The following is a 22758-nucleotide window of genomic DNA, read 5'->3' as shown; positions in this document are numbered from 1 at the left end:
CACCCTTCCCTACCAATGACCACCCAGACACAGTAATGGTTACCTAAGGGTAATTCAGTAACATGACACATTCAAGTACTTTGGGTCACACACAGTGTGAGATCATTATTCAATACCCTTATACATTAAATCTTTAAAACACTCCTTGGATTTGATCCAAGAATTATCTCATCAACACCTAACACCCCAGCCACAGATAAAGAAGCAGGGGGGTGGAATATCACACCGAAACATGAAGGAGACTTCCTAACTATTCAGTGACCACAGTTAGCCCCTAGTCCACACACTTGGTGAGTCCTCACGTACCTCAGGAGCCCAGCCACTGCACATGTGCACACATCTCCACGAAGGACTTTCAGCCCGTGATAGGTGGTGGTAACGGAATGTGGGATGGGTGAGTATGAAAGGAGAATGAGATGAGATTGAGAGAACGCCCAGAGCCACTTGTGAGCAAAAGGGCCAGGATGAAGAAGGCAGAGCAGGCCTGCTTGTTAATACAGGTAGCTGGGTTTTTTTGAGAAGGAAAATAGAAAGGATTCTTGTTAAGCCTTTCAAGATCTAGAGGTCCACAAAAGCAGATTTACCTTAGAAGATATTTAGCCATAAGAATGTTACCAATAGGAGAGAAGCAAAATTTTTGGCAGGCTCAAAGCGTGTGTGTTGCTCTTTCTTTAAAGAAATACTCTTCTTCTTCAAAGGATATAGACTTAACTTTTTACTTAAATAACTCTAGACTAGTGAGGAAAAAAATCACTTATAAACTAGAAAGAGTTTTGAAAGATGATCTATTGTTATGACTGGTATTCTTTTAATTCTTTTATGACTTTCAATGATGCACTTACATTTTTATGGCTTTTAAGAATATTTGTTAACTGTTGGTGACTGAGAACCGGGGCTAAAATGGCAGACAAGATGACTCACCTTGATGTCTTTTATAGTTCGCTGAGAAATATGGGCAAAAAAGCAATCACAGTAAACTGTTACAAGTGTTATGATAGCAAGGTAGTAAGTGTTGTGAAAGGTGTAGCAGGAACTCCTGACTCAGTCTAAGGGTGACAGGAAAATTAAAATAAGTGGCATTTTTTCTGTAATAATGGAGGATGAATAGGAGTCCACCCTGTGATAAATGAGAACAAATGTTTTCTTTTATTTTCTTTTTTCTTTTTTTTAAGTTTATTTATTTATTTTGAGAGAGAGAGAGCGAGCAGGGATGAGTAGAGGGAGAGAGAGGATCCCAAGCAGGCTCTGCGCTACCAGCTTACAGCCCGATGTGGAGCTCAAATTCACCAACTGTGAGATCATGACCCAAGCTGAAACCAATAGTAGACCCTTAACTGACTGAGCCACCCAGTGCCCCATTTTTTTTTTATTTTTAAAAGGTAACTGACTAAAGGCAAGAAGAGAGAAAGGATGCATGGGAGAGAAAACACACACACATGTGAAAGACGTTTATTTATCATTGCTAGTATATAGATGGCAAGATGGGGAGTTGTGTAAGGTGAGCCTTGAGAGGAAGGCAAAGAAGCTGATTAAGTCAAAGAAGCCATTAACCATATAATTTATCATGTTAACTGGGATACTTTTGAGAATGAGAGAGGACACTATTAGTAATTATGCCAGGATATAGACATGACTGTACACGTATGATCTTTTAATAGAAAAGATGTAGAAAGGGGCACCTGGGTGGCTCAGTCAGTTCAGCGTCTGACTTCAGCTCAGGTCATGATCTCGCAATTCATGCGTGCAAGCCCCGTGTTGGGTCCTGTGCTGACAGCTCTGGGTCTGGAGCCTACTTCAGATCTGTCTCCCTCTCTCTCCCTGCTCCTCCCCCACTTGTGTGTGCACACGCACATGCACGCTCTCTCTCTTTCAAAAAATAAATAAGTAAACATTGAAATTTTTTAAAGAAAAAAAAAGCTGTAGAAAGAATTTTAAGAAGGATGGCATGCTGACATTGCATTTTTAAATATTCAATATTAATGTAGAATGGTTTGGGGAGTAATAAGGATGGGCATAGGGAGACCAACTCAGAAGTTGTCAGATTAACTAGGATGATTGATGATCATGACCTGAACCAGGATAATTTTGGTCACTAGGAATGGAGTAGATACACCTTGATTTAGGGGAAGTATAATCAACAAAATTTACTGGAATCAAAATGGTGAAGGGAGTGGGCTGAAGAAGAAGTAGAGATCCAGAATTATTTCCAAATTATGACTTCAGCTACTGAGTCCATGATGATGACTTTTATCAAGACCAGGAACATTATAGGTGTACCCTAATTTGAGGAGATGGCATTAGAAGGTGTTTAGTTTGTATCCTATTGAGTTTGAGGGGCCTGGGAAATTTTTAGTTCTAAACTATCCAGTAGACAGATTTGTACATCAGGAGATATAAAAGCAGGGTTCACTGACAGATGTAGTTCTTTTAAAGGAGAGAATGTAAAGGAGATAAAAAGACCATGGAACAAGTTGTGTTCTTCAACATTTAATAGTCGAGTATAAAAAAGAATGATTGGCCAAAGAGGCTGAGAAAGAGAAACCAAAGAGATAGGAGACTGCAAACTTCTGAATGAGATGTCAAGGAAAATAAGAATTGCAAGTTAAAATAAGTATACAATGAATTCAATCACAAATAGATCATAGGCTTGCCATGTGTTTTATCTCTTTCTTTTTTTATCTTTTGCTATATTTTGCCATATAGACTGTTTATTTGATTTCTTTTGCGTTGACTTGTCTGAAATCTGTTGTGATTTTAATTCTATGAATGATAACCTAAGCATTATATGAAGATGTACATAACCTCTAATTATGTAATTTAAAAAGATGAAATAATTTTAACCCTATTTTGTAAACAAACATTACAACTCTTTTGCTCACATTTCTGCTTTCTTCCTGATTTTTCCCCTTGATTTAACCTAGAATTGCAGATCCTATATATCTGCTTTCTAAATTATCTACTATTAATATTTCTCCTTTCTCTTTGCATTCTATTTTGATGGTATGATGACAGTTACTCAGACATCAGATCAAATTCTCTTTCACAAATAATTATTTCACTTCCGTTTGCCTTCTGGAATCTGACAGATCTGGATATAAATACCAGCTAGAGCTTACATTAATAGTATGAGCTTAAGCTGGTGTTTTTTGAAAATGGAAAATTTCTGGCACAAGTTAGTGTTCAGAATGTGTTTATTTTCTCCCTTTCACTTTATTTCTGATCTTTAGCTTTCTGTAATATTCACTGTCCATTTCTACTGTGACTCCCCAATTTGGGGTTTCTGTTCCTGATTGAGTCATTTGACCACATAGAAGACTTTGGCAGGATAAAAGTACTATATTAGTGCATTTTCCAAAACCTTGTAAATCTGAGGATGTCTTTATAACATAATAAAATCATTGGGTCATAATCCTCTCCACTGTCAAATCTTTAAAGATATTTTTTCATTGCTGTATGGAATTTTATTGTCACAAAACAGAAATATGAGACTGGTTTGATTTTGCTTCTTTGAAAGTAACCTCTTTTCTTCTTTCTGGATGCTAGCAGACTTCTTTAATCTTGAAATTTAATGTCTTTACAGTTTGTGTGTGTGTGTGTGTGTGTGTGTGTGTGTGTGTGTGTGTGCATGCACTATTAAACTTCATACCCTGGTTTTGCTTGAACAGTTTTGCCATCTCTAGGGCTTCAAGTCAGATCTTTTTGTGATCTGGATATTTTTCTTTACCCATACAGTAGATTGTTCTTTCTAACCTATTTGTGTTGTTTTTCAGAATCATCTATAACTTCGTGTAGCCACACCCTATCTATTTTGTGTAGCCACACTCTAAGCCTAGCATGGGTGATGGTCCAGTGAGGCTGAAGAAAAGACTCAGAGACAGTGATCCAGAAATATGTTTGTTGGGGGAACTTACATTCAGAGAGTCCAGGAGCGCTGATTGGACATAGCATTCACTGCTGGAGTCTACATGCAGCAAGCTCTTATAGTGCCTTAGCCTACAGCTATGGGTAGCCCTGCCCCTCCTTACAAGGCCACTGTTCCAAGGAGATCAAGGCCTGCCATTGGAATACTCTTGTTACAAGGAGGAAGTTCTGGGTTGGCCACCCCCAGAGCTGCTGACTTTGAATGCGGAACAGTGTGTTCTTCTACACATTCTCCTCGATCGGAATATAGAAGGAGGATGGGATCTCTACATTCTCAAAATAGTGATTAACAGGGACATTCAGGGTGTGTGTGCACAACTAGCTATCCAGCAGTTACCATACAGTTTTATAACCTGGATTTTTATGTTTTGCTTTCTATTAGTTTACTTTCCATTATATTCTATTTCTTTATGTAATTTGTTCTCATTTTGGTAGTCTTCCCAGATTTTGCCTTCTTTATTGATGCTTATTTGGAAATATTGTGCCATTATTATTATTTCCAAATGTCATTTAATTTTATCTTCTAAAATTTTATCTTTTTAAAATTTCATTGATCTTTTTAGTGATGAAGAGGAGAAAGAATAGTTTCTAAGTTTTCTATGAAGTATGAGACAAGATATCTGCTGAGAATGAAGGTAGGCAAGCATAAACAGAGGATTTGAGATTAGAGAAGTAGTGATATAGTTCTAGAGGAGAATGGAAAGGAAATTAACCAAGACAAGAAAAAGAAGATCCGGGAAAAACAGTACATTTGGCTAAAATTGAGAACAGTAAATTTGTGGTTTCTGCCCTCAGAGAACATAAAATCCATTTGTGGAAAATGAGAAGTATCAGACCATCACAACCCAAACAGTCTACCCTGATACATAACTATGAATAAGCAATACAGATAAATTTATGGCTCTTTTTCCCTTTTATGTTAATTAGACATTCCCAAATATACAAGAGAAACATTTTCTTCCTCTTCTATCAAAAAAATGTCAAAAGAATAACAAGCATGATCACTGGATCTTCCACTTTTGGGCAAATGTTTTTGTTTTTTTTTTAATAAATTTACTGTTCATGTGGGGCTGAGAAATACCTAAGTTTATTTAATTTCTTACATATTTTGTTTTAGTATTTTTTTTTAAAAAATCTATTTATTTTAGACACAGATGGGAGAGAGGGAGAATCTTAAACAGGCTCTCCCCTTAGTGTGGAGCTTGACACAGGGCTAGATCCCATGACCCTGGGATCATGACCTGACCCAAAATCAACAGTTGGATGCTCAACTGACTGAGCCACCCAGACTCAGTATGTATATATATATATATATATATATATATATACACACAGTTGACCTTTGAATAATGTGAGTTTGAATTGTGTGGGTCCACTTATATGTGAATTTTTTTAAATGTGGTATAATACTGTAAATATGTTTTCTCTTCCTCATGATTTTCTGAATAACATTTTTTTCTCTAGCTTACTTTATTGTAAGAATACAGTATATAATACATATAACAAACAAAATATGTGTTAATCAACTGTTTATGTTACAGGTAAGGTGTCTGGTCAACAGTGGGATATTAGTAGTTAAGTTTTAGGGGAGTAAGAAGTTAAATGTGAATTTTTAATTGTTTAAGGGGTTATTACTCCTGACCCCATGTAGTTCCAGGGTCAACTGTGTGTGTGTGTGTGTGTGTGTGTGTGTGTGTGTGTGTGTGTGTGTAAGGACAAGAAATCTACTCTCTTTCCTTATAAGGACATTAATGCTGTCAGGTCAGGGGTTCACCTAATGACCTCGTTTAAGTTTAATTACTTCCTTAGAGTCTCCATCTCCAGACACAGCCATCTTCCTGGATGTTAGGTCTTCGACATATGAATTTTAGGGAGGCACAAACATTCAGTACGTAACACCATCCATGGGATGGAATTACTGTAAAAACATTTTAGCTTTATTTAAAAGTAGTCCTCCAAATGCACCATTTTGGAGCTATTTAAATAACTTCTAAATATTTTAAGAGTCACAGTTTCAAGCAGTGTTAGCCTTTCCTGGTTCTCAGGACCTCTTTGAAACTGACTTGAGTCTCAACTTTATCCTACCCCCTTCCCATGATTGGCCAGGGAGGTGGTAGAGGGGGAGGTACAGGGTGAAAATCCAAGATTACATGGTACAACTGGCTCCCTCTAATCCTTTTAAATGACCAAAAACTATCCTCTGGGTAGGCCAAAAACTAGTTTACAAGATCTGAATCCTTTTCCCAAAAATATCCATTATGATTTCAGTTAGAATAAAGGTATTTCATCTGAAGCACTCTCATCTTTGAATAAGTATTCAATCTTGTTAGGTTCCTTGGAGAATGCAACCACCTTTTTCCTAAGGATGATCTTTACTAGATTTTACATGCTTGAAATATTTAACCTTGCTACTTGCCTTATGCCTTTGCTTTTTGAGTGTTATATCAAATAGTCATCCTAATGTGTAAGTAAATGCATACTTCTGTTTCACCTGAAATATTTTAGCAAAACTGCCATGAGTCTTGACAGTTTTTATAACTCAATTGTTACCGATGTTGCTACTAAAAAATTATCCTAATATTCCAATTGTCACCAAAACCCAATTAATTGAATAGCACTTTTTTTTCACTTTCCCAGTTATATATCTGAGAGAGTTTTCTATTCATGCAGTTTTTTGAGGTGAGGAAGTAATTTACTGGACAGTTTTATATTTTCATTTGTTTAATTCAATTTAAGACAAAACATATTTTTGGAATGGATTATTGCAAAGCAATTGTGTCAAAAACAAAGTATCTAATAACCTCTTCACCGCCTATGCAACAGCTCACTATTAAAACATTTGTCCAGGGTACTAATATGACATACAGATTGATGTTTATTGCTCCAGAGTAAAAAGCCCTGCCTGTTGTTTTTCCAGAAACTCTGTTTCGTCTCAATCCATGCTTGGATTTGCTCTCCAATATGATTTCCATTCCTTGGGTCCAGGCCTCCTAGATACACCATCCATGATCCGGCCACTTCTTGTCTTATACACATCAAACAATGCAGGAATCGTTGGAGTATATTATTTTTAAAAACAGGTCTGGTACTTTCTTGGCTCTTTTGTAACTGTTATTATTGGAATTTTTACAATTTTATGGAATTCAATGGGACCCTACAATTTCCATGAGTGTAGGATTTCTTCTTTCCTGTGTTTTTATGCCACAAAACTGAGTTTCAAAGAGAAACACGAGAAACACTCTTCTTTCTGCAAGGACTAAAAGGGCCTCAGCAAATTCCTAATCTAATTAACATCTTTAACAACTCGGACAATAAATTGAGTGCAACTGTTCTTGAAGCTCTGTGCCACCTTGTTAAGCTCCTTTCTGAGACTGCTATAAATCAAAGGAGAAATGCTAGGGTCATTGCACATGTTTGTTGCTTGTTCCAATGTGAAAGGCTGATTGCTTTACCAACTGCTCATTTAGACTGGATATTTTTTTAGACGTGTTTAGCATTTCAGGTTTGGAAAAGAGGCCCCTCTGAATGCACAGGATTATATGTTGGCTCCAGTTCCTTAGACCAAAACCGAATAACTTCATTACTTAATATAGATTATGCACATTTTTCAAAGAGAATAATGGACAAATTAAAACATAGAAAAAGGGACACACAACCACCCTTCACTACTTGATCAGAAATGATGGCATGCCATTGAACTTCTATAATTCCTTTTTTATCATGAGTTTCTGTGAAGATTTTGTTGGAAACTGAGTTCACTCTGTGGTTGCGATAATGGCATCTCTCTAAAAGCACTGGGTTATCATTAATATTAAGTCAATGTTTTATTTCAAACTGAACCTGTATACAACTGAGATGCGGATAGAAAGGCAAGTACTATTTTATCATTTGAATGTAAATTTAGTCTATTTGAGCACATCCCATCTGTCAGATATCTGAGTATCGTTGTGGACTTTTCTCAGTGAGTTTTTGCTCCTGTCCAGTTCACTCATAGAGTACCTGTATAGACCACAATATATACATGACCAACACCCTGGGATTTTAACAATGTCTTTGTTTTTTAAAGCAAGGTTTTTTAGGAACCTCAAATTAAAGAATCCCTCAAGGACAGATCTTGACTGGGTATAAAACGAAAGAAGACTAATTATTTTAATGTTTAATTCAAAAAGAGTTTTAATTATTGTCACACAATATTCAACTGTCAAGTCATGTTAAAATTAAAAAGACTAGAGAATTGTACTGCACTGTGTCAATAAAATAACAAGGAAAGCCTTCTGGTCTATTCACAGAAGGGGAAATAATATAATAAAGAAAAAATTAAAAAAAATCTTAGCTCATTAGTTATTAAGAAAAGATGAATAATAATACCCATGAACAATCATTTAATACCTATTTATTATAAAAAATATATATAGTAATACACACTGCCAATAAAGTTGGTGCTTTCATATACTGTTCATGGTATTAACAAGGGACATAATTTTTTGGAAACTGATTTCACAATATATAAGATTAATACTAATATGCATAAATCCCATAAATGATTATCTGTCAAAATAGAGATATTTGGAAACATTATTTATAATTACCAAAAATTGATAATGTGACAGGGTCCAATGGTAACCAAACTGTTAATTAAATTATGACACATCAACTACATGCATTTCATTCAACAAATTAGGTGATCGTTATAATGTCATACACCTGTATGGAAAAAAAGCTTATTGAACTAATATAAGTGGAGAAAAAAGCAGGATGAAATTTTGTGCACACTATAATTACAGATATTTATAAATATACATATAAAAAGAGGGGAAATAATACTCTTAAACAATGGTAGCTGCTGTTTGTGGGTAGTGTTTTATGGATCTTTTTCCTTTCTCCTTTCCAAACTTTTTAGTAATATGGTTATAGAATATTATTTTATGATATATTTTTTAAAAGCATGGTAAATTTTTTAGCCATTATTTGTAGATAGTAAACAAAGCCTCAATGCAAACAACTATTTGGGAAATGGCCTCTGCCCAGCTTCCCACTATTCAGTAAGGAGGCATTTATTGCTGAACTACAGTGAGGGAGAGAAAAATATCAAAGATAAAAGAGGCCAAGAGTACCTGCACTTCGGAAGTTGGTAATGTGTCAGGGAAGTAAATTGTGAATAATTTCAGGGATTTGACAGATTGACCCAATTGTCTGTTTCCACATCTTCCAGAAGGAGGTTAGAAAAGATTTTGTAAAAATTTATTTTCACGAAGTGTCTTGTAGTATATGGATTGAAATTTGTGGAAGGTCTGATTCTTAAAATGATGGGAAAGTCATCCAAGAGGCGGGCTGACAAAGACCACAGCTGAGTTTTTGTTTTTGTTTTTTGTTTATTTCAGGGTAATATCACGGACCTTCCAAATTAGCATTTTGCCTTCGGGGTTAGACTTGAGACATGGCACCATCAACATCTGTGTTGTCCAGATGAGTTTCTTGTTTATTGATCAGTTTTGATGCAGGGTTATTTCTGTATTTAAGGATAGCAGTTATCTGCAGTTTCAGGAGAAAGCCTGGGATTTGCTCTCCCAGATGCATCATATCTCTAGGTTATAGGAACAACTTGGAGAATTTAGCCACTCAAGGGGGAATAAAGGATTAAGCTTGACTTTATGGAATCAACATTTGGTTGAATGTTTGTTGTTTGCAGTCATGCATGACTACCTAAATGAACAGAGTGAATGCATAATTGAATCACATTTTTATTCTCCTTATGGGCTGTCTAATTTTTTAAAAAACAATTTTTCTAGGTGTTAGTGGGGAGGCTTGAAGTACTGTTTTCATCACACTTTTAAGGGCAAGATAGATGGTCTGACCAATGTGAAGATCTGGTTCTTGGAAGTGCGAGGTACTTTATACCCAACGAGAGATCAACTGATGATCTGTTTCAAGGAGATCCCTCCTTTCCCAAACTGGAGGGCTAATGCTTCTGTGGAAGTATTTTTTACTTACACACAGTATCTCTGACCTTCTAAATCAGAACAACAGGTAAACCAGAATGATTCTTTAGTTTCTCAGCTAGATAAATACTATTTAAAGCTGAGAGTTTGGAGGCAAAAGCTACGAGAATCCTTAAGAACTGGAGAGGTAAGGTGGTCGGCCTCACTGGAGACTGAATTTACCAGTGGCCAGGGGCAACTGGTGAGACAGACGGCTTCTCACACTGGGAGGACCTAGGGAATCTTCATCTGAATGACAAGTTATATGCAAGAACTGGGTTAGGCCTAAAGGGTTGTTTAGTTTTTGAAGAGAAAGACTGAGAAATTTAGTCTTTACAAAACTACCTCTGTGGAGCACTAAGAGTTTTTACCTATATTTGTCTATAGTTTTTGTCATGAACTACTCTTCTGTGTCACGTGGACACAATCAAATGACACTGTGATTTCCTTTTCCTCATGGTTCCTTTCACAGCTACAGACAGGTATCAAGAGAGTCATGAATTTGTGCGACTCCTTAATTTGATGGTCTCCTTACCACCTCAAAGCAGTAGTTGTCCTAAAAGAAACTTCTCTCCCCTCTTCTCAAGAGTGTGAAGTGCTTGGTTTTTTTTCTAACTTACAGTTTTTCAATTTGGAATTCTTATTTTAATGGCCCTTAATTCCTTATTTATGCTGGGTTTCCCTGTACAGCATTTTACATTGTTAAAAAAAAAAAAGTCAGCTAGTTGTGTTAGTCTCACTTGCTTTCCTTCAGGCTATCTTTATTATACTTTGCTGGACCTGTTTAAAACCTTTTATGCCTTTATTAATCAGGCCACTTTCCACCTTGGATTTGTGATTTCTAACTTGTCTATTTAGGTAAGAGGATTCAATATCCCTGATATCATTTTACCAATAAAAACCTCAATTGGGGCTTTGATTGCTTTTGTGCAAGAAAAATTATAGGAGCAAACAATTTTGTTTCTTCTTGCTCTCATTAGTATGTTTAATGGTTAACCTCAAAGAAATAGCAAAATAAAGGTAGTAGTTTAAAAAAAAAACAGATGCAATTGAATCTTTTTACCTATCCACCTTTATTTATTTATTTATTTATTTATTTATTTATTTATTTATTTATTTATTTTCTGCAGCCCCCTTGTTCATCTATCTCTTTAGCACAAACTGTTGTGCTTAACACGTGATAGGTTCTCAATAAATGTAGTGGATTGGAATGAAATAAATCTATCTGCGTATTATTGATATGTAAAAACATGTACTAATTTTCAGAAGATAAATCAAGATTTTCAGATTTTTCTTCTCAAATTATACTCAAACATGTGATCTAATGAGATTCTGGGACTGCAGTCAACAATGAATTTGGTTGTAAAATATATAATACATTGGTCACCACTAAGCAAATTGCTCAGACACTAAATCACTTATAAATATACACAGCAACAACTGTGTTTATCTCTTGTTTCCATGAATTGGTCATGCAAACAAAAGATCTGCCTGCACTGTTTCGTTTCTTAACATACAAACTTGAAGTCTTGAGTCTTCCAATTATGCCTAATGGGAGTTCTTAAGACTTATAAGGTCCATGAGTAAATTGTCAAAAAATCTAATCTAGTAAAGACCTAAAATAGCTATGTTTTAAAAGATTGGATTGTCCAGACACACACACACACACACACGCTCATATTCTACTATTCCATTTATACAAAATGTCTAAAGAAGTTAGAGACACAGAAAGTAGACTAGTGGTTGCCTGGGGCTGTGGGTAGGGACAGGAATTAACTATAAACGGGCACAGGGATCTTATTAGGGCAGTGGAAATGTTTTACAACAGCATCATGATGATGGTTACATAACTTGGCAAATTTACGAAAGTTTTTCACGTACACATTTGCAAAGAATGGCTTGATTAAAGTGTTTTCAAATATGTTATTTCAGTGATTGTGTGATAAAATATACTCTGTTTAAGCTTCTTATATAATTTATAATTTTCTTTGTATCCATACAGTATGATAGAAACAAGTTCTGGACGTATGCTATGGCTTCCTGCATACATTTGGGGATACACAACTTATCCTCCAATTTTAACCACTTTACCAGAATACTCAGAAAATGACAGTGACCCAGATATTCTCTGGAAGGAGATGTAAAACATGCAGGCACACCATTCATGTTCATCTTTATCACAGCTCTATATCCCCAGAACCTACTGTAGTGTAGTGTGACGGTGTATGTTTGTAAATATCTTTTGAGTGAATAAATGGAGAGCTGCATGAATGCATAGTTCCACAACAAAGTTGCTGATTCTATAGCAGAATATCCTATAAATGTGGGAGGCTGTTTTAAGTAATTCACAACCTGCTATTTGTTTTGGTACTTTACAGTTGCTTAAGGTTAACACAAATATTTTCAACCAAACATCACTTTATCGGTATGCTACTATTATGAAATATTATTTTCTTTACCTCTCAACTATTGGCTATTCCCCCCATGGTAGAGGGTTAAAAATAAGCACAATGTTCCATAAACTTGCTAGAGTACAATGAAAAACCATTTTACAATCATAGAAATCACAGGTAATTGCATGTTCTGGTTCATTCATAAAACTACGTTGGAAAGACCTACTTACAATTCAACTTCTGGCAGTGGATCTTTTCAAGTAACAAAATCAATAAAAGTCAGGGTGCATTAAGGAATTTATGGATCAAACAGAAGCCTTTTGGAATAAAAAATAAATTAATTCTTTATAACCTGAGTTTGACTTATGATAGCCAATGCTATTGAATTAAAATGATATATTTAACTCAGTCACAGAGTGATAATGTCATAGTTCCTTTCTTTCCGCCAGCTCTTCCTGCATAGGTGTTAGAGGTAATTAACTGCCATTTTCCCCAGTAACTCAGAAACTGCAATGAATCAAAAACCTCTTCAAGAGTGATTGTAGAAATGGCAACACTTAGTTTACTATGTAGCTCATCCTTATGCCAATTGTTTACTATTGGGAGCAGTTACCCCAGAGTTTATTGCACATAACTATTAAACAGTTGGTCTCTCTCACTAGATACCAACTTTAAATCCACTGATGCACATACACATACATACATCTGTGCCCCTACATATACCCACATACAAACATGAATCTACATTGACACACCAAGAGGCTACATAGTATTTATGGCAATTGTAGTTGTAAGTATGATTGATTAAAATTTCAGTGTTATGTTCAAACTAAGAGCCACTGCTTTTGAACACAAAAATGTTTTTCCTTGCTCCATCCTTTAAAAATGGATATCCTGTGGGAAAATTATGGTTCAGATTCATACATGGCCATAGGTCAATAATAACAAAGAATTCATCTCTCATTTTATGTATGGTACTGTGGAGAAAACTTAGGGATAATCATAATTAGTAGTTAGTGACTCAGAGATACTCAAACTTGTACCTGTCTCTCAGCTGAGATCTCTAGTAAGTACACCTATCACAATGAATCCATTTGAAAGTTTACTTCTGGAACTATTTCCATAATTGGAAGCTCCGTGCTCAGCTCATTAGCATACTGTCTGGGCAGGCTTCTAGGAAACAGTTGGTAGTTGCTTTCTGTACCTTTGATCCTGTGGCAGAGGTAAAGAGTCTCTGAAACCAAGATCCAGCCTCCTATTTGCAATCAAAGCCTGCCCTGGAGGCCAAATGTGTGTAGTTCAGCCGCCAGAACCACAGAGGACTTGCCATGTGTTTTTCACCTTGGCAATTGCTATCAGCAGAGTTTCCACTGGGTGCTGTGCTTTCATTTAAGAGGTTGATGATAAGGGACTGTACTACTACCGTGACCAAAGTCACCACATCCCTAAGCAGGGCTTTCTTATGGCAGAGGAACTCCAGCAGGATAGAATGTGTTCCTCCTTCTGCCCCTGATGGACTGAAGTATACCTGGGAGAGCATGCCAAGCCCAGAAGACAACTTTTCAACACATTGCATTTTTAGGACCTGGAGGAATCATTAGTTAAATTGCTGCATTGAGATATTGTCTGTCTTCCCCAGTACACTGGATGTTCCAGAAGGATAAGGGCCATTTTTTTTCTTTTTGTTTGCTAGAGTATACAAAAGAGCCTTTAGCATAGTGCTTAGTACATGTAGGAAGTTGATACTTACTGAAATTTTTAAAAAAATTTTGTAAGATACATTCGTGTGAATAGTCACATAACTGACATTGTTGTTACAAACTCTTTCCCTGTTATTATTCTTGAATCCCACTCACGTGAAAAGAGCCTGATGACTGCTATGTAGATTTGGTGGTATTTTTATTCTCAACAATTACCAACCCATTTCTGGAACTTTTAAAATAGTGTCTCTAATGAAGGCCTATTTCCCAAGTGGTTTATCTGTTGCACTCACTGTGAAAGCATTTCTTCTTTCTGAGATCATTGGGGGCAGTTAAGACCTAACTTTTGTTCAGCATACCTGTGAGTCCTCGGCTTTAGTTCTATGCATTTTCAGTTACCTAACCACTTGAGACTGATGTCAGCCATATCTCAGTTTATACTTTAGAGTAAGCACCCCATGCCTGCAGTTTGCAGGACCCGGAACTCTCTGAAGCACCATGTTCACATAGAGTAGTGGTCCTTATTTTCCTCTCTGAGTGGTCCCTGGCTAAAATGGAAAAAATTATCACAATGTGAGCATCAGGTCTAGGATGTGCATTCCCTCATGGGAACAGATTTCTACTTGTCTTGACTTCTGCCCAGGTGAACATTGGCCCTCAAATCTGAAGATTGTTATTCTGAGGATTTATTTGGCACTTGTGAAATACTGACAGGGTCCCCTGCACTGAATAAAACATAGGAGGCAACATGCTTTACTTTCCCACTGGCTTAGTGTTGAGGTAATTATGGTTCTGGGTTTTGTGCATGTTTGGAATTTAAAACTGTTGCTTTGTCAGTGTGTTGATTTTATGGTCAGTCTCAAGAGTAAGTAGATTTCAAAAACATAGCCAGTTAAGAGGAGAGTTGGCTGACTGTTAGATAGAAGTATCTGGATAATAGTAGTATGTGTCCCACAAGATGGTTCTGAAAGGAGAGCTATAATTGACTTAAGCCAGTTTTTGCTGCCTGTTCTTTTAAACATGTGGTTGGAAAGCCTCTTCTGGTCTCTTAGCTCAAATGCTCAAACATATTCTGTAACAGTCATGCAGCCCTAGTCCAACACAAAGAAAGTATTGTACTTCATCACTTGCCTGGGTTTTTCTACAAGATCAAAAGTGAAAGCTATTTCCATTTGAATTGGAAATATGCGGTAAACGTTTTCTTGATATAACTTTAAAGATTTCTCTGTGCATTGTGAGGAAGGAAAAAAGCAAAATTGGATTGTATCCCCTTAAGGCAGAAAAAAATGGAACAAGAATTTTTTTTTTTCTGGAAATGTCACAGGCTAATATCAAAAAGACTATCAAACTGTTCAACTGCATAAGGGACAGTACTTATAGATGGGAAATAGGATTTAGGAATATAGTTAAATCTTATAGACTGAGAGTTTGTGGTACTTTCAACAAGGGTTTGGGTTAAGTTTAACTTAGAGTGATTTATAAAAGAAAGGGTTAAAAAATCACCTCATTAGGTAAAGACATTTTCAAAGGGTGTTTATGTGATGTAAGAAGAAGTGACTCTAATGTCTCTTAAATGTGTTAGAAGTGCCATTTTCATAACAGCAATTCATATGAAAAAGCCAAATATTCCTAATAAGGAATTAAAGTTTTGTTGTACAATTAGAATTTGTGACTAAACGAAAGTAACAGAAACCATTGTTTTACCTCAAAGTGTTGTGTAAATGATTATTAGCACCAGCACTTTGCATCTTCTGTCTTGCACACCTTTGCTTCCCCTGTTGATTTACAGCTCCCAGAAATAACCCCAGGCATAAGATGAGGGCCATCTCCCTGGTGTAGTCATTTCTTTTTTATTATAGTGGGCTCAGAGTATGCCGATCGGCCATTAGGAAGGGAGAGCAAAGAAGGAGTCATGAGGATTTACAACTGCATTATTCTGCCATCTCCCTCATAGATTTAGGACCAGCTGGATGGTCAGATCTGCATCTGGGAGAGTCCCGGGAGGCTGATCACGGTTGCTAGAGGTAGGGATCCAGTGAGAGAGAAAAAGGACACGACTATGGAGATGAATATGGAGGGCTCAGATCCAAGGAAGCCATCTAGATACCTGGGAATCCTCAGTGTGTATCCCTGACATGGGCAGCAGAGTAAAGGAGGCAGAGAAGTTGCTGAGAGAAAATAAGAAAGGGCTGGATCTGGTGCTTGGAAAGAGGTAGGCTCACAGCATTTGCAGAGGGAAGAACAGAGTGAGCCAGACACATTCAGAGCTGGGAGAGGCCACCATAGGGCCTATGCCTGGACCTAAACCTTTTATTCATCTCGGCCTAGGATCCATGTCCATTTTGAAGGAGGCCAGGGGTAAAGTCCTGCAGGGTCATGTGCCTGGGCACATTTGGTTGGGCCCAAATAGGGTAGAAAGTCAGGGGAAGCTGCCCCCTCTACTAGAACAGAGCAGCTCAAAGCAGTACATTTTTTTTGCTCCTGATGTGCGGAGGAGAACCTGTAGGAAGGAGCTGGTCCATAATTCTCTGTTCTACTGAGGACATAGTATTAGGGGCTAGGCTTTCTGAAGTTCCTCACTTGAAGATCATGCAGTGGAACGTAGGACAGATGTACCTGGGAAAGTATTGTACTGTTGTTTATGGCTGAGGACCTAGCAAAGGGCTTTTCAGTGAAGACAGGCAAAGCATTGCTCTTTGGGCTCTGATTGGCCTCATGAATAGTCTTCTGTAAGTGCTATAAACTCATCAGCATCTGTAGATATTGGCACCTGCTCTTCCTTATACCCCTGTGCATGAAATTCTTGAAAATTGCTTTGAAGTGTGGAATTTATCTTCTTCACATCAAGAAGAACCTCTTGAATATTTTCAAAAAAGTCCCATTTTTTTTAGATGTGGATTTCTTCGTTAATCCAAGGATGAAGGAGTTGGCCTGCAAGGGACAGGACAATGTGAAGGCACCTTGAAAGACTTCAAGCTGCTTCCTTGAGTGATTCTCAGGGACCTGCTTTCCATTGACAGGGCCCAGGCGAGGCAATATCACAGGGATGTGAGATGATGAAATCTCAACCTGAGCAGAGCAGAGATTCAGCCTCCTCCTAGGTTTTAATGTTATCATTAGTTGTGTTGACAGGTCAGGAGGCTCCACCAGGCCTAAATGTTGTTGAGGCTCCATATATGGGAAGCTACTGAGAATACACAGGAGCAGGCTTTAATGGTATAAGTAATGTTCTGTAAGACTTTCTCTGATGACTCAGGGACATAAAATGCACTGATTGTACCCTGAGGTAGGTACTGGTGTAGGTACCCTGATACCCTGATGTAGGTACTTGGTGTCCATGAGGTCACCATGAACACCTTTGCAGAGACAGAGAGCTCCCAGGAATAATGGGACAGGCTCCACCATTCCCGGAGGCTGATCTAGATTGGAGCTGGGGAGGATGACTGAGGTTGGGACCGTGTGTTGGGAGAACTCAGTAAAACGACTTGGAGGCTACGGTTAACTGAGGGTCCTCTTTTCCCCCTAGTATTTTCAGCCTGGATTGTCACTTCCACTGTTATTTAAAACCAAGGGGTCTTTTAATAGGGGATTCTCTCTCAAGCATTTGCCTGTGACAGGGTGAACAATTTAGCTCATCTCTGTGTTGAAAATCAAAATCTGAGATTCTCAACCTTAGGGACAGAACTGGAGGAATATATATGCAATGAGACATAATCGAGTATTCCAGTGTCAGACCAACGCCCAGGGCTTGTTTGAAATCTAAATCAGAAGCACATTCCAAGAATCAGAAATTTGTTAAGAAATTTAAAGTGGAAAGGCAATATAGCACAGGGATTAAGGGCAGGGGCTCTGAAAGTGAAGTACCAGGATTTTAATCCCAGATCCAAAATTTAAAATTGTGGTGTCTTCAAATTAGATAGCCATGCTGTGCCTCAGTTGCTTTTTCTGTAAAAATGAGGATAATAGTAACATATCCGTATCCACATATCCACAAAGTTGAACACATTATTTGACTTTTTCACTCTGAGTTCAAGTCTGAATCTAAGAACCTTGGGCTCTAGATGTAACACTAGACTCCTGTGTACATCTACAAGTCTATGTAAAGGCAGAGGGAATAAAGGGAGATACCAACCTAAGTGACACCAGTGTGTATCCTCTTATACCAGTTATTTATGAAATGAAGTGGTTCTGCATTTGGGGAGGGCTCTTTGGACTCAATAGGAAGGGTCCAGTGTTTAGTCTTCATGGAATTCTATATTGTCTGGGTTTTCCACCTCTCTTTTGGAATGTTATGCTGTTGTCTATTACTTAACCAAAATGGTTTTGCCAAACCCAGATCATTTGGAAAATAAAAGCAAAGCTCCAGACAGATATTAAGACAGGAGTTTTCCAACTGGTTTTGAAAGGAAGAACTACTTTTCACTTTTCATTTCTCAGAGGGCTCAAATAATGCATTTGTGGGGTGGGGAGGTGGGGATAGAGGGTTATTTGGTGGGAGAGGAACCGATGAGGAAAGTTGATAGTAGTGTAGTCCCCAAGATGGTGGGAAGGTGGATGTAGGAGGAGATTTAAAGGGAGAGTTTCAGGGGCACCCGGGTGCCCCAGTCACTTAAGGGTCCAACTCTTGATTTTGTTCAAGTCATGACCTTGAGATTCATGAGTTTGAGCCCATCGTTGGGCTCCACACTGACAGTGCAGAGCTGGTTGGGATTTTTTCTCTCTCTGTCTCTCTCTCTGCCCCTCCCCTAATTGAGCTCTCTCTCTGTGTCTCTCAAAATAAATAAATAAGCTTTTACAAAATACTAAAAAAGAAAAAAAGGAGAGATTCAGAAGAGGTCCCATTCCATCAACACTGGAAATCTTGGTAGCTCTTTCAGGAATTGAATGGGAAATGAAAAGTGGGGAGTGGTAGTATCACTTAGCCTGGAAAATTTCTATTAGATTTCTGTCCATTGGAAGGGCAGACATTCTTTGTCAAAGGTGTGCCCTACATTCCTAAGTCAGAGCACACAAGATGAAATTAATTATTTGAGTCAGTGAGACCTTTGGGTAGTGGGTAGAATGTCATATGGATTTACCAATCTGAGGTTTATTCACTTACCTTTGATTTATTGTTTAGTGTTGTATAATTAAATTCTAAGAGCCTCTGAGTGTAGAGAAATGGAGGCACGCAAAGTCTGGAACCTAGAAGTATTGTGCATTATTGTTGTATTTCTATAGGTATAGTTTTATTTTAAATGTGGCAGAAAAGCTTGCTACTCGTTCATTTTCCTAAGGTGAGTCTTTGTAAAGTGAAGACCCCTTTCTAATGCCAGTGAAGCTAGATTCCAATATTATGGCTTTTTACATGAGAAGTTCTTAAAATGGGTTTCTAAGCTAGTGATTCTAAATAATTCTGCGGTCTAAACTGACTGTCTAAATAAAATATTCATAACCCAAGCCAATGGATCAATAATGATAAAAAACAAACAAACAACAACAGAGGTCCCAAACTGGTGACCCTGTGGACCTATCCAATTTTATAAAGTTTTTAAATAGTTGTGACTTTTAAAGAAATGGGATTTCCCTGAAAATCCAGTTCTCAGCTCCTTTTGAAGGATCTCTAAAAGCTAAAGTTGAACACATTCCTCAGTGGCAGCAAGGATTCTTAGCCTTCACTGCAGTGTCCCTGACCCACTTCACTTTTCTCATCCACCTTGCCTAGCTAGACCCTGATGGCACTTGAATCCGAGACATCTGACTTGGGCTTATCTTCATGATACTTACCAAAAGGATATTTTTAAGACATAAACTGAAGAGTCAAAAGTAAGTGAAGTACTGATGCGTGCTACAAAATGGATGAGCCTTGAAAACATTATGCTAAGTAAAAGAAGCGATAAAAGACAAAAAATGAAACCGAACGAAACAAAAATAAATAGAGTAAAACATGTGAAACAAGACACTTTTCAGAAGCAGGAATCTTCAGGAAATCCTCTCTTCCCTTTAAGCTTTTCTTTCACTGTTCTCGTCACTTAATGTGAGATTTTGAGAAAGGGATTTTGCCTTTGGCGTCAGACCCCAAACTTAATAAGACAGACAAGCAGATGAGATAGTACTGACTGAAAGTATGTGCGTAGATATTTCTTATGATGTTCAGCCTTCCTAACCGTTGCTTTTGTCTTGTTGCAGCAGTGACTGTTTGCCAGCTGCAGGGCCATACCACATATGAACAACCGCATATGAACTACAAGAGGTAGTTCTTGTGGTGGCTGTGTGGGGAAAGCTTATGCACAGCAACTCCAGAGAAACAATCATGTCTGTGCTTTAAGTAATCAACTACTTTGTTACGCTGTACTTGCTTCCAGAATGTTTAACCCGAAGTTGTGGAATCCAATTCTTTTATATAAGACAGATAAGATGACCAAGAGCGCAGAATGGTTAAGTGTTCAGGGTAATACAACTAGAAATAAAAATTGAATAGTCAATTCAGATGAATGAGTGGTTTGAATAATATGGATTTTTGCTTTTGTTTCTCTCCTGCCATTCCCCCTACCCGCCCTCCTCCTTCTTCTTAGTCTTCCTCTCTCCCTCTCTCCCTCTCTCTCTCTCCCTCTCCCTCTCTCTCTCTCTCTCTGGCATTTAATGGTTATTGTTAATCAACTTGTGTCCATACTCTTCCATGCACTGGGGGAGAATGGTTAAACTAGCCTAATGATTCTCTGGAAATTAATCTTTGATTAGAAGATTTAGAAAAATTATGTAGCCTTTCTTACAGTCTTAAAAGACCATGTCTTTAAAATAAAAGCTTCTGATTAAGTACATTGTCCTACTATTTCTAAGTAACAATCATTTAGAAACAATTCATGGGCTAGAGGATTATATAAAATTTTGGGAAACATATATTGTATATATTGATGATGATAAAAATTAAGTGTAGAAATAGTTATGGAAAAATTGAATAGTTTAATGGAAAAACAGAAACCTATATCATGCAAATTATTCACAAATTAAATACATAAAAGATACTTTAAGAAAGAATATGCAGTTTCTTCCTTTTACAAATATGCTATTTTTCTGAGTTCTCATTTTTTCAAACTTGACTATAGTGCTTTAGAATTCTTAAGACATAGGCACATACATTTTGTCATTTTATTTTTACAACCTTCTGTAAAAAGGCCAAGAAATTATTGTTCCCATTTTAGAGGTGCAGGAACTGAATCTGAATGAGATGTTTGAATCCCTTTCTGGAGGTCACACAACCAATTAGCAGTGGAGCCAGCTGTGGAACTCTTCATTCTGACTTTCAGTCCAGAACTCTTTCCACTGCATTACCCAGGCCTTCAATTTGCAGTAGAATCTTTTCCAAAGTAACACAGAAATTAAATGTCTAGTCCCAAAGGTGCTACAATGCTAAAATATGAGATGTGATTTAAATTAATTGTCACGTTCTGTGGTAAAGAAAAGAAAATATTATTCAAGTCTAACCTTCGAGACGAATTCATATGAATTCAGCCAAATACTTGGAGAAAATTCCACAAAACTATTCCATGGAAGGTGAATCAAATTTAGCCAAAACCATCAGCAATGTCCTACTACTGTTTAAAGTAGAAGCCATTCCCTTGTGGTACTGCTTTGTATGCCGTTTCTCAGAATATATTTTTGTATCATCCTGACATGTGGAGAAATTGCTAAGCTCTTTCTAGATACTTCCACTTTTTAATTGCTTGAGCAAATGGATAAAAACAAGTTTTGCAGCAGTCAGACTAACAGTCTCCTTGGATTTCCTGGTTCTCATGTCTTTTATGGATTGACTGGTAAAAAATGAGCAGTGAATATAAAAAGTATTGCAACTATTCTATTTTTTAAGATCTTAAGACCTACGTTGTCTAGTAGAATGGGTAGAAGTTTGTCCTCAAGATCAGATGGTTTCCAATTTTCCATTGTTCAGCCCTGTGGATAAATTGCTTCATCTCCTTAAGCCTCATTCATTCATTTATTCATTTCAAAATATTTGTCGACTCCATAACAAATGCTGTGAAACATGTTACAGGCCAAAGATATGTCAGTGAACAATGAAGACAAAGATTCCTGTCCTCATGGGGCTTTTATTTTAGTGACTCAGTATCATTGACTGTAAAATGGGGATAATTCTATTTTCTCCATTCGATAATTCCTGGGGTATTATAAAATTAGCCCTGGCCTAGAAGTGTACCTGTGCACATTAGGTGATCTAGTCTTTGCCTTAAACAGGTTGGAGAACGGATTTAATGAATAACAGTTTCATTTCAAATATACCCTCCTATGTAATTAAGCTGTGATCCTTAGTGGAAGTGAAAATAAATGACAAAAAACCAAATAGGACCGAGCAAAGGGAAACATATCAAAAATGAAAAATGCTAATTTATCATACACCTCTCTCTAATTTCTTTAACTTTTTATTTTGAAATAATTTCCAACTTGAGAAAACTTTCAAAAATAGTACAGAGGGTTTTAGTATACCCTTCACCTTCTGTGATTTACTATACCCTTCACCTTCACAAGATTCCAGTAATGTTAATACCTTGAATAACTATGATACAACTGGCAAAACCAAACAATTAACACTGGTAAAGTGCATTAATTTAACCACAGAGTGTAGAGTACAGCCCAGTTTTTGATGTTTGTTTTTTATGGGGGTTTGTGTTTGGTTGGTTGGTTGGTTGGTTGTTTTTGTTGTTTTGCAAATATTCTTTTGTTCCAGGCTCTCATCCAGGATATTGCGCTGCATTTAGTTGTCATGCTTCCCGA

This window comes from Acinonyx jubatus, chromosome A2, assembly GCF_027475565.1.
Source record: "Acinonyx jubatus isolate Ajub_Pintada_27869175 chromosome A2, VMU_Ajub_asm_v1.0, whole genome shotgun sequence".
In the NCBI taxonomy this organism is placed as follows: domain Eukaryota; kingdom Metazoa; phylum Chordata; class Mammalia; order Carnivora; family Felidae; genus Acinonyx; species Acinonyx jubatus.
The sequence above is the reverse complement of the archived record's forward strand: the minus strand, read 5'-3'. Positions refer to the sequence as shown.